The sequence below is a fragment of the Sturnira hondurensis genome, unplaced genomic scaffold (genome assembly GCF_014824575.4).
Source record: "Sturnira hondurensis isolate 20B ecotype Veracruz unplaced genomic scaffold, ASM1482457v3 Scaffold0021143, whole genome shotgun sequence".
NCBI classification, from domain to species: domain Eukaryota; kingdom Metazoa; phylum Chordata; class Mammalia; order Chiroptera; family Phyllostomidae; genus Sturnira; species Sturnira hondurensis.
In genome coordinates, this window is record NW_028093774.1 from 26,387,112 (window position 1) to 26,399,344 (window position 12,233).

The window sequence follows — 12,233 nt, forward strand, 5'->3', positions numbered from 1 at the left end:
TCTCCATCTGAATCTGAATGTGATGGAGTCGTGGGGGAGGGGAAATGGGGCAACACAAGAGGCACCACTACCTCTCTGGTTTCTGCAGGACCGAAGGAAAAGAGCCTGATCTCAGGGTCCCAGTTAAACTTGCTTTGCCAAAGGGGGAAAATACAAACACCAAAACAATTTTATTGTCTCTTAAAGGTGCTCTGTTCTGGTTGACTTATAGAGACAATTAAGTGCTTATATACATAGAATATTCCTAAAATTCTCAGATCATAAGCAAATTTAACTTATTTTAAATGTGCTATACTGATGTATTCTTATAATTTTAAGAATCAAAGCTCACTGATTAAGGTAAATCTTTGGGAAATAAGACTAACAAATAAGAAAACCCAGACATGTTCTTTCTATTATTTGCCAGCATTAAGTACAAGTATAATTAGGCAAATATATTTTATTTCACTTTAGTTTGTTTTTCTTAAACTTATGTGGGTTTACTCATCAAATAAGCTAACACTATTCCTGGAAAATAATTACGATTGTGAAAAATGTAAAGTTGGGTTCAACAACATCAAAGACTATTCTAACAAACTTTAAAAATATCTTTTATTATATAATTTCACATCGGTATACATCATCAAGTGATTACCGCTACGAGTCTGTTTACCACCCATCATCATATAACTGACCTTTCACCCATTTTTCCCATGCCTCAACTTTCTTCCACTTCAGTAACTACCAATTTGTTCTTTGTATCTATGAGTTTATTCTGTTTTGCTTGCTCACTTGTTTTGCTTCTTTTAGATTCCATGTATTAGTGAAATAATGCAGTATTTGTCTTTCTCTGTCTAATTTCACTACCTTGAGCATAATAATGCCCTCAAAGTCCATCCACACTGTTGCCAATGGCAAGATTCCATTCTTTTTTATTGGTGAGTAGTATTCCAGCATGCGTGCACATATATAAGTACAAATAAATGAATAAATGCACATGCATACCACATCTTCTTTGTCTATTCATCCATCAGTGAATGCTTAGGTTTGTTTCCATATCTTGGCTATCGTGAATAATGCTGTGACAAACACATCTTTTTGAGTTAGTTTTTATATTTTTCAGTTAGACACCCACGTGGAATAGCTGAACCACACTGCAGTTCTTTTTAAAAAAATTTTTGAAGAATCTCCATAGTGTTTGCCATAGTGGCTATACCAATTTACATTCCCATCAACAGTACATAGTGGTTCCCCTTTTTCCACATCCTCTCTAGCACTTGTTATTTCTTGTCTTTTTGATAATTGCCATTATAACAGGTGTGAGGTGATATCACATTGTAGTTTCAATTTGCATTTCCCTAATAATGTGATATTGAACATTTTTTCCTGTGCTTGCTCATCATCTGTACATCTTCTTTGGAGAAATGTCTGTTCAAATTCTCTGCCCTATTAAAAATCAGGTTTTGTTGTTGTTGAGTTGTATGAGTTCTTTATATATATTTACATATTAATCCCTTCCTGGTTACGTGGTTTGCCAATATCTCCTCACACTCATTAGGTTGCCTTTCACTTTGATGATGGTTTCCATTGCTGTGCAGAAGCTTTTTAGTCTGATGTGGTGCCGGTTGTTTATTTCTGCTTTTGCTTCCCTTGCCTTTGAAGAAAGATCCACAAAAACACCACTAAGACTGGTGTCAAAGAGCTCACTGCCTTTGTTTTCTTCTGGGAATTTTATGGTTTCAGGTCTTACATTAAAGTCTTGATCTGTTAATTTTTGTATATGGTGTAAAACACTGTTCTAGTTTCATTCTTTTGCTTGTGGTTGTCTGGTTTTTCCAGCCCCACTTGTTGAAAGACTGTCCTTTCTCATTGCATGTTGTTGGCTCATTGTCATAGGTTATTGTCAACACCTGTGTTGATTTATTTCTGGGATCTCAACTGTTTCATTGATGTGTGTTTGTTTTATGCCAATATCATACTACTTTATTACTATAGCTTTGTAGTATAGTTTTAAGTCAGGATGGTGATACCTCCAGCTTTGGTTTTCTTTCTAAGAACTGCTTTTCCTATTTTGGGCTCTTTTGTGGTTCCATATAAATTTAGAATTATTAGAGTTCTGTGATGTATATCATTGGAATTTTGATAGGGATTGCACTGAATCCATAGATTGCTTTAGGTATGATAAACTTTTTTTGAAATATTTTATTTATTTATTTTTAGAGCGAGGGGAAGGGAAGGAAAAAGAGAGGGAGAGAAACATCAATGTTTGGTTGCCTCTTGTGCGCCCCCAACTGGGGATGGAACCCAGGCATGTGCCCTGACTGGGAATTGAACAGGCGACCCTTTGGTTCCCAGGCCTGCACTCAATCCACTGAGCTACACCAGCAAGGCTGGGTATGATAAACTTTTAAGTTCAAAAGTAATTATGTTTGTTGTATGTCATCTTAAAAATTACTTAAAATCTTGAATTGATTTTAAATTCATTAATAAATAGTCATCATATATATCTTGATGATTTCTAAATAAGATGGAACACTGGATCACTGATTACTAATTATGGTTTTAAGTTAACACTTTTGTTTTTTAGTTAATATATTTTGCTTTTTAAGAAAATATGCTATAGACAGGCTGTATCTTTGGGTCATGAATGTGTTCTTTCATCTTTGCTACATTAAGGTGCAAAAGGAATGTATGTGGCTGTAGAAAGTTGTATTCTGTGTGTTTATGAACCCGCTAGTCTGCTAAAATGCTTGTACATGATTACTCAATGACCTGAATCTCCAGTTTTTGCTGTGAAGTAGAAAGTAGATTTTCCTTAAACATTATAATAAATATGTGTGATTGTAATTATGCTATAAGCAATAATAACAAAAAGTATAATTATGTGTGTTTTTCTATTTTTCAAGGAAAAATTACATTGCTAAAAAACCCAGGTATCAAAGTATTTGTTCTTAGGATTCTTCACATACTTGTAAATTAATAAATTAAAATTTATTAAAGATCCCTAAGCTTTTGTTTATGTGGGTTATAGTTACTGTATTAGCAACTAAAACTAAGAAATTAAAAAATACTTATTGTGGGTTAATTTATTATAGAAATAGCAATGGTGAAGCCATTTCATGTTGATGTAAGCACCTTATTTTTTATGAATTGTTATATAATTTTGAAAATCTCTTGAATATTTGAGTTAACAGGAGTCAGTTGGATTCTCTTATCTGCTTCTGCATTCATTTTGATGAGCTACCACATATCATATGGCTACTGCGAAAATTCACTGTATACTCACAAGAGAAGGAGAACAAAAAGGCCATATAAAGTCTTAGTTTTATTATGAAAATAGTTGTAACCCACTTAAAGCAGTGATTTTCACCCTGTGTGCTATGGTACTTTGGTGTGTAACAAGAATTTTTTTTAAAAAATATTTTATTTATTTATTTATTTATTTATTTATCTTTAGAGGGGAAGGGAAGGAGAGAGGGAGAGAAATATCAATGTATGGTTGCCTCTCGTGAGTCCCCTGCTGGGAACTGGCCTGCAACCCAGGCATGTGCCCTGACTGGGAATCGAACCTCGATCGTGTGGTTCACAGGCTCGTGCTCAATCCACTGAGCTACGCCAGCCAGGGCTTGTAACAAGAATTTTTAAAACATGAATACCTGACTATTTAGTCAGGGGCACTGATCACATTTCCCTTAGGCTGTCAAGTAAAAAATGACAACAGTCAACACAACAATAGCTATCTGGTGTGATGAATAAAAATTATACCTATTTTTCTGTCAGATCAGCAAAAAATATAATTTTTGGTGTGCCATAGAATTTTAGTAATTAGTTTATGCGTGCCATGCAATGAAAAAGGTTGAAAATCACTCACTTATCAGATTTCAGGGACCTTGGTAGGTCTAGGGACCACTCCATTCTAAAGCAAAGAGCAAGTTTGTTAAAAAATATAGGAGTATATAATAAAGGACAAAACTTTGAGACTGACTTGCCTTGGTTTATAACCTATGTCTGAAATGAAGCTGGGAAATATATCAGAATTATAATAAGCTCACTCAGGTTTTATGGGCTTATTTCTTTGGTTTACTACTGATTAATGCCTTCTGTTTGATATGCAAGTTTATTCTTTTTGTGTAATCTATTTTTTGTGTATATTCTTTGCTTTGTTTTGCCTTTAATTAAGGCAATAAAAAAGCAAAGAACTAAATTCACTCATTTATGAACAAGCCAAGGTTATTTTACAGTCACATTACATTGTATGCTTATTTTCCAATTCTTTTTTAAAAATATATTTTATTGATTATACCATTACAGTTGTCCCATTCCCCCCCTACACTCCCACCACCATTCCCCCCCTTTCGTTCATGTCCATGTGTCACAAGTTCTTTAGATTCTGTATTTTCCATAGTATTCCTGCCCTCCCCGCTGTCTATTTTCTACCTACTGTCTGTGCTACTTATTCTCTGTACCTTCTCCCCCCTTCTCTCCTCCTCCCACTCCCGTTGCTAACCCTCCATGTGATCTCCATTTCTATGGTTCTGCTCCTGATCTAGCTGTCCTCTTAGTTTGCTTTTGTTTTAGATGTGGTTGTTAGTAACTGTGAGTTTACTGTCCTTTCACTGTTCATATTTTTTATTTTCTTTTTCTTAGGTAAGTCCCTTTAACATTTCATATAATAAGGGCTTGGTGATGATGAACTCTTTGAATTTGACCTTATCTGAGAAGCACTTTATCTGCCCTTCCATTCTAAATGAAAGCTTTGCTGGATAGAGCAGTCTTGGATGTAGGTCTTTGGATTTCATGACTTGGAATACTTCTTTCCAGCCCCTTCTTGCCTGGAAGGTCTCTTTTAAGAAAGCAGCTAACAGTCTGATGGGAACTCCTTTGTAGGTGACTGTCCCCTTATCCCTTGCTGCTTCTAGGATTCTCCCCTTCATTTTAATCTTGGCTAATGTAATTATGATGTGCCTTGGTGTGTTCCTTCTTGGGTCCAACTTCTTCGGGACTCTCTGAGCTTCTTGGATTTCCTGGACTGGGGAAGTTCTCCTTTATTATTTGTTCATATAAGTTTTCCACTTGTGGCTGTTCCTCTTCCCCTTCTGGTACCCCTATAATTCGGATGTTGGAATGTTTAAAGATATCCTGGAGGTTCCTAAGTCTCTCCTCATTTTTTTGAATTCTTGTTTCTTCCTTCTTTTCTGTTTGGTCATTTTTTTTCTTCCTTCTGGTCCACTCCCTTGATTTGAGTTCCAGTTTCCTTTCCATCACTATTGGTTTCCTGTGCATTTCCCTTCATTTCAATCAGTTTAGCCTTCATATGTTCCTCTAATTTGTGACTAAAATCAACCAGTTCTGTGAGCATCCTGATCACCAGTATTTTGAACTGTGTATCTGAAAGGTTGGCTATTTCTTGGTCACTTAGAATTATAGGCTCTGGGGCTTTGAGCTGTTCTTGAGTCATAATGTTTCGTTTGTTTGCACCTGTTATGTATGAGGGGTGGAGCCTTAGGTGTTCACCAGGGCCGGCCCACCCAGTCACTGGGTTGTACGTGGGGTTGGGGTCAGAGCTCCGCTCTGCTCTCTCTCAGATTTCTGTCCGCTCTGTTGCTTCCCACAAGCAAATTGGGCCCCTCTGGTGCTGGTTCCTGGATGTGTGGGCCCGTGTACTCTCCAGGACCCTGTGGGTCTCTCCAAAGAAATCTCTGTGAGCCTGGGAGCCTCTCCCGGCCCCTTGACCCCGAGAAAGTCTTTCCACTTGGTGCTTTCAGGCTCTAATTCCCGTCGCTGGGGTCCTAGCCTGAGTGGTGTGTCTCACTGTTCGCTCCTTTGCTCAGTTTATCTGCGGTAGAATGTGTGACCTCAGTCAGCCAGCAGCTCTGCGCCCTCATTGGGTCCGCCTGTTGCCACCCCACGCCTGGGATCCACCAACCGCTTCCGCCTCTGCCTCCGCTCCTGGGTCAGTCGGACGGAATGATCTTTCCAGCCCGACCGGGCTCTACCTCTGACTCTGCCCCTCTTACTGGTCTGGCTGAGTGGATCGTTGTTGTCGGACTTCCGTACAGTTCAATATTCACTGTTTTTAAACTTCGCTGTCTTTAAATTTAGTTGTGGGAGGGAGCATGGTGTTTTCACCTACGCCTCCATCTTGGCCAGAAGTCTCCAATACTTTTTATTGTTTGAAAACTAGGTAACTAACTATAATTTCTCAGATACCCATGATCTGATGTTAATTAGATACCCAATTAATTCTTTTTGATAGCTCTTTTGATTTTTGCTTCTAAAGATCAGACCAAAATTTAGAACAAAAAATAAATTTCAGACTACCTTTTACACCTGAAACTATCTTTGAAATTTCCTAGAGTCTCTAGGAAATCAAAATGATTTGTTCTTTCATCTTATTAAAAAATGTTAGAAATAGGTTTGATTGATATGTTATCATTTTAAGAGTTTCATGGGAGGAGAGTTGCTGTCATATCTGAGAATAGAGGCTGCCCTAAGGTGAGGATTTGTACAGGTAAAATGTTATTAATAAAACTGCTTCAGAAATTGCATGCTTTATAGGAAATGCCTGGAGATTTGACAATGCCCTTGCTGTCCATTATGTATTCACCCTCAGGGAAAACACTGCTAAAAACTTTTATGAAATAGGTAGATTTCTGTATCTCACCAGAAAATTTAACTTATCATCTATTCTGATATTATAGATTACAGCAACAACAACAAAAAAGATGTACAGGCATAAGTATCTGTCATTCACGGAAAGTTTTTTTGTTTTATTCCGATGCTTGCATATAGCTCAGCTACAAGCTACAGTGAATAGCTTGTATCTGCAAAAAAGGCAGATTGGGAAGGACGGTCATAGGTACTTTAAAATATGGGCACTTCGAAGAACAGTCTCTTGGTACAGATTTCTGAGGTGACGTAGCTGAGATAAATTTTATGCGGTTCCAGTGGACTGAGCCAGGAATCCCAGCACTCTTTAGAGTGGAAGCAGGTGGGTTCATGAAAGCAGACCACTAACCCAAGATCTAGCAGAATGAGAATGACACAGGGCTGAATGAAACAATAAGGAAAATTTTATTGTATTTATTTGTTTGGAGTATTATTGATTAGTTTTAATATTCTATTGGTGTATAACTCTAAATCTGCAAAACAGACTTGAGAAGGCCTATATGGTTAATGAACACACTTGCTGTTAACTAATCAGGGAAGCCTAAGAGACCAGCCTTTTTTGTGATCAGTAATAATCTTTGTGATTATTTGGATCATATGAGGTAAAGGAGACACTCAGGAAAAATTAAGAAGCTCTTAAGTAGGCAGTCTGAGTGTTACCTTTCTTGGTTATCTGCACCATTCATTGTTAGTGAGCTATTTTATAATTTTTCAGGTTATACGGTAATAAGTATAATTCTTTAGTTTTCAGGGCAAAAAGCAGATCCTGTTTACCTGAAACTTTTGGTGTTTTATAAAAATAAAAACTCAAGGGAAGAATCCACCAAGAAGACATTAACATCATAAATATATATGCACCCAACACAGGAGCACCCAAATATATAAAGAAAATCCTAGAGGACCTCAAGAAAGATATTGACAGCAACACAATTATAGTAGGGGATTTTAACACCCCACTGTCAAAAATGGACAGATCTTCCAAACAAAATATCAACAAAGATATAGCAGCATTAAACGACACTCTAGAAGAAATGGACCTAATTGATATATATAGAGCCATCCATCCCAAAGAAACTAAATACACTTTCTTTTCAAACGCACATGGAACATTTTCAAAGATAGATCACATGATAGGACACAAAACCAGTCTCAACAACTTCAGGAAAATAGAAATCATACCAAGCATCTTCTCTGATCACAAGGGACTGAAATTGGAAACCAACCCCACAGGAAAAAACCCAAAACACCCAAAATCATGGAGACTGAATGGTAGGCTATTGAACAATGAATGGGTCAAGATTGAAATTAGGGAGGAAATCAAAAAACTCCTTGAAACAAATGAAAATGAACTCACCACAACCCAAAATTTATGGGACACAGTGAAGGCAGTCCTGAGAGGGAAGTTCATAGCGATACAGGCTCACCTAAAGAGGATAGAAACATTTCAAACAAACAACCTAACCCAACGCCTGCAAGAACTCGAGGAACAACAACAAAGACAGCCCAGAGCAAGTAGAAGGAAGGAAATAACCAAGATCAAAGCAGAATTAAATGACATAGAGACTAAAAGCACAATTCTAAAGATCAATGAATCCAGGAGTTGGTTTTTTGAAAAGATAAACAAAATAGACAAACCTTTAAGTAGGCTCATTAAGAAAAGAAGAGAGAGGACACAAATAAACACAATCAGAAATGAAAGAGGAGAGATTACAACTGATACCACAGAAATAGAAAGGATTGTAAGAAATTACTATGCGGAACTGTATGCCAAGAAATTTGAAAACCTGGGTGAAATGGACAAATTTCTAGAAAAATATAATCTTCCAAAACTCAATGAAAAAGAAGCAGAAAACCTGAACAGGCCAATAACAGCAAATGAAATTGAAGAAGTAATCAAAAAACTCCCATCACACAAAAGCCCTGGGCCAGATGGTTTCACAGGAGAATTCTACAAAGCTTTTAAGGAAGAGCTAACCCCTATTCTTCACAGACTATTCCAAAAAATCCAAAAGGAGGGAAAACTCCCCAACTCTTTCTATGAAGCCAGCATCACCCTAATCCCAAAGCCAGATAGAGACACAACAAAGAAAGAAAATTACAGGCCAATATCACTGATGAACATAGATGCTAAAATCCTCAACAAAATATTGGCAAATCGCATCCAACAATACATCAAAAAGATCATACACCACGACCAAGTGGGATTCATCCCGGGGATGCAAGGATGGTTCAATATACGCAAATCAATAAATGTAATACACCAAATAAACAAAAGCAAAGACAAAAACCACATGGTCATATCAATAGATGCGGAAAAAGCTTTTGATAAGGTACAACACCCATTTATGATAAAGGTACTCAGCAAGGTGGGAATAGAGGGAACATTCCTCAATATAATAAAGGCCATATATGAAAGACCTACAGCCAACATCATACTCAATGGGCAAAAACTAAAAGCTTTTCCACTAAGATCAGGTACAAGACAAGGTTGCCCACTTTCACCACTTCTATTCAATATAGTATTAGAAGTTCTAGCTGCAGCGATCAGACAAGAAAAGGAAATAAAAGGCATCCAAATCGGAAAGGAGGAAACAAAACTGGCATTGTTTGCAGATGACATGATAGTGTACATGGAAAACCCTATAGCCTCTACCAAAAAACTGCTGGAACTAATAAATGAATTTGGCATAACAGCGGGATACAAAGTTAATATCCAGAAATCAAAGGCATTTTTGTATACCAACAATGAAGCAGCAGAAGCAGAAATCAGGAAAAAAATCCCATTCGATATAGCAAAAAGAAAAATAAAATATCTGGGAATAAACCTAACCAAGGAGGTAAAAGACCTGTATGCAGAAAACTACACAACACTGAAGAAAGAAATCAAGGAAGACACAAATAAATGGAAACATATACCGTGTTCATGGATTGGAAGAATTAACATCATCAAAATGTCCATACTACCCAAAGCAATTTACAGATTCAATGCAATACCTATTAAAGTACCAATGGCGTATTTCACAGACATAGAACAAACACTTCAAAAATTTATATGGAACCAGAAAAGACCCCGAATAGCTGCTGCAATTTTGAGAAAGAAGAACAAAGTAGGAGGGATCACAATACCTGATATCAAACTGTATTACAAGGCCACTGTAATCAAAACAGCCTGGTACTGGCACAAAAACAGGCACATAGACCAATGGAATAGAACAGAGAGCCCAGAAATAAACCCAACTCTCTACAGTCAATTAATATTCGACAAAGGGGGCAATAACATAAAATGGAGTAAAGACAGCCTTTTCAACAAATGGTGTTGGGAGAACTGGACAGCTACATGCAAAAAAATGAAACTTGAGCACCAACTTACACCATACACCAAAATAAATTCAAGGTGGATAAAAGACTTAAATATAAGCCGTGAAACCATTAAAACCCTAGAGGAGAGCCTTGGCAAGAAAATCTCAGATATTCTACGCAGCAATATTTTTACTGATACGTCCCCTAGAGCAAGGAACATAAAGGAAAGAATAAACAAATGGGATCTCATCAAAATTAAAAGCTTCTGCATGGCTAAGGAAAACAGTATCAAGATACAAAGAGAAGCAACAGCTTGGGAAAACATATTTGCCAATGATACCTCAGATAAGGGTTTAATCTCCAAAATATACAAAGAACTCATTCGGCTCCACTCAAAGAAGACAAGCAACCCAATCAAAAAATGGGCAGAGGACTTGAACAGACATTTCTCCAAGGAGGACATACAGAGAATCCAGAGACACATGAAAAGATGCTCGATATCACTAGCTATCAGAGAGATGCAAATTAAAACCGCAATGAGATACCACTTAACACCAGTCAGATTGGCTATCATAAACAAAGAAACAAACAACAAGTGCTGGAGAGGTTGTGGGGAAAAGGGGACTCTAGTTCACTGTTGGTGGGATTGCAGACTGGTACAACCACTATGGAAAACAGTATGGAATTTTCTAAGAAAACTAAAAATGAACGTACCTTTTGACCCAGCAATTCCACTCTTGGGAGTATATCCTAAGAACCCTGAAACACCAATCCAAAAGAACCTATGCACCCCGATGTTCATAGCAGCACAATTTACGATAGCCAAGAGTTGGAAGCAGCCTAGATGCCCATCGGTAAATGACTGGATCAAAAAACTATGGTACATTTACACAATGGAATTCTATGCTGCAGAAAGGAAGAAGGAACTACTACCCTTTGCAACATCATGGATGGAACTGGAAAGCATTATGCTGAGCGAAATAAGCCAGGCGGTGAAAGACAAATATCATATGATCTCACCATTAACAGGAATCTAAACAAACCAAACAAGCAAGCAAAATACAACCAATGACACTCAAATATGGAACAGGCTGTCAGGGCCCAGAGGGGAGAGGGGAGAGAATCATAGGGGAAAAGGGAATGGACTCACATGAACAAGTATAAAAGACACATGGACAATAACTAAGGGTGGGGGGTGGAAAGGGGAGGGGGCGGGGAGCATGGGGTGGGGGGGCGGGCAGGGTTGGGATTATAAGACAGAAACCTGTACTTGAACAAGAATTAAATAAAAATTATATTAAAAAAAAAAAATAAAAAATAAAAAAAAAATAAAAACTCAGTGAAAAGTCTATGTGGAGCAGGGTGGGGTAGAGGTGGGGAGAGATTCTGAGGGAAGCAACTGTGAGAGGGTCACTTTTCTTTGGCTGAGAGGAGGATAGAGGTCTGTGGGTTCCCAAAGCATCAGGGGCCCTTGGGTAAAGAAAACCAATGTGCATTACTGCACTGGCTCTGTTTTCTGGTGAGCAAATCCCTAGGATGAAGGACATCTTTTGTTAGTTACACGCTTGTTGCCTCTTCAGATGTCCTAGGAAAGACAAACGCTAGGTCTGAAAGACAGGTGTTGTCCCATAATTAAGTTCATTAGTAACTAAGATAATTTGTACGTGACACACTCCCTGGGAATAACAAATTCAACATTTAAGTACTCAACTTCAGGATTGCTCTTGTGGTCAGTTTGGGCACCATGGGCAATTTGATGATAATAAAAGCAGACATTTTACAAATAACTTCTTACAGATCTACTGCAATGCAGTCCTCAGCCCTTAGCCTTGCATTAACCTGCTCTACCTAAAACCAAAAACTCTGGGAGACTTGAGGGAAGACTAACCCAGCAAACTGTCTGCGTGTGATACTTTCACTTGAACAGCTTTACTCTTGGGTGTAATTTGAGATGGTAGTCGGACTGAGACTCCTTTTCTTTTGTGGCTTTGGCATCTGAAGTGCTATCCTTAAAAATTCTAAAACTAAAGCTGTGAATGGAAGACAGGCATTCTCTGTTCAGGTTACTGAATTCTGACATTTGTTCCCAGAGTTCATGGTGCAAAGAGCCAGGTTATGAACTGAGGCAGTTTTATAGCTAGTGAATGCAGACACCAATGACACTCATATGTATATAAGATCTAGCTAAAGAAAAATCAAACTCCTGAAGAATATGAATTTTAGTAAAAGCTATTATGAAAATATTTTCAAAATTTTCAGTTCAGTCATTAGTATGAGATAAAAAG

General features: G+C 37.6%; 1 protein-coding gene across 4 annotated transcripts in view; it reads right to left on the reverse strand.

The window, feature by feature from the left end:
* The window catches only part of GPHN (gephyrin), a 478,645-nt gene that overhangs the window by 24,855 nt on the left and 441,557 nt on the right, over positions 1–12,233 (reverse strand). The window lies entirely within an intron of this gene.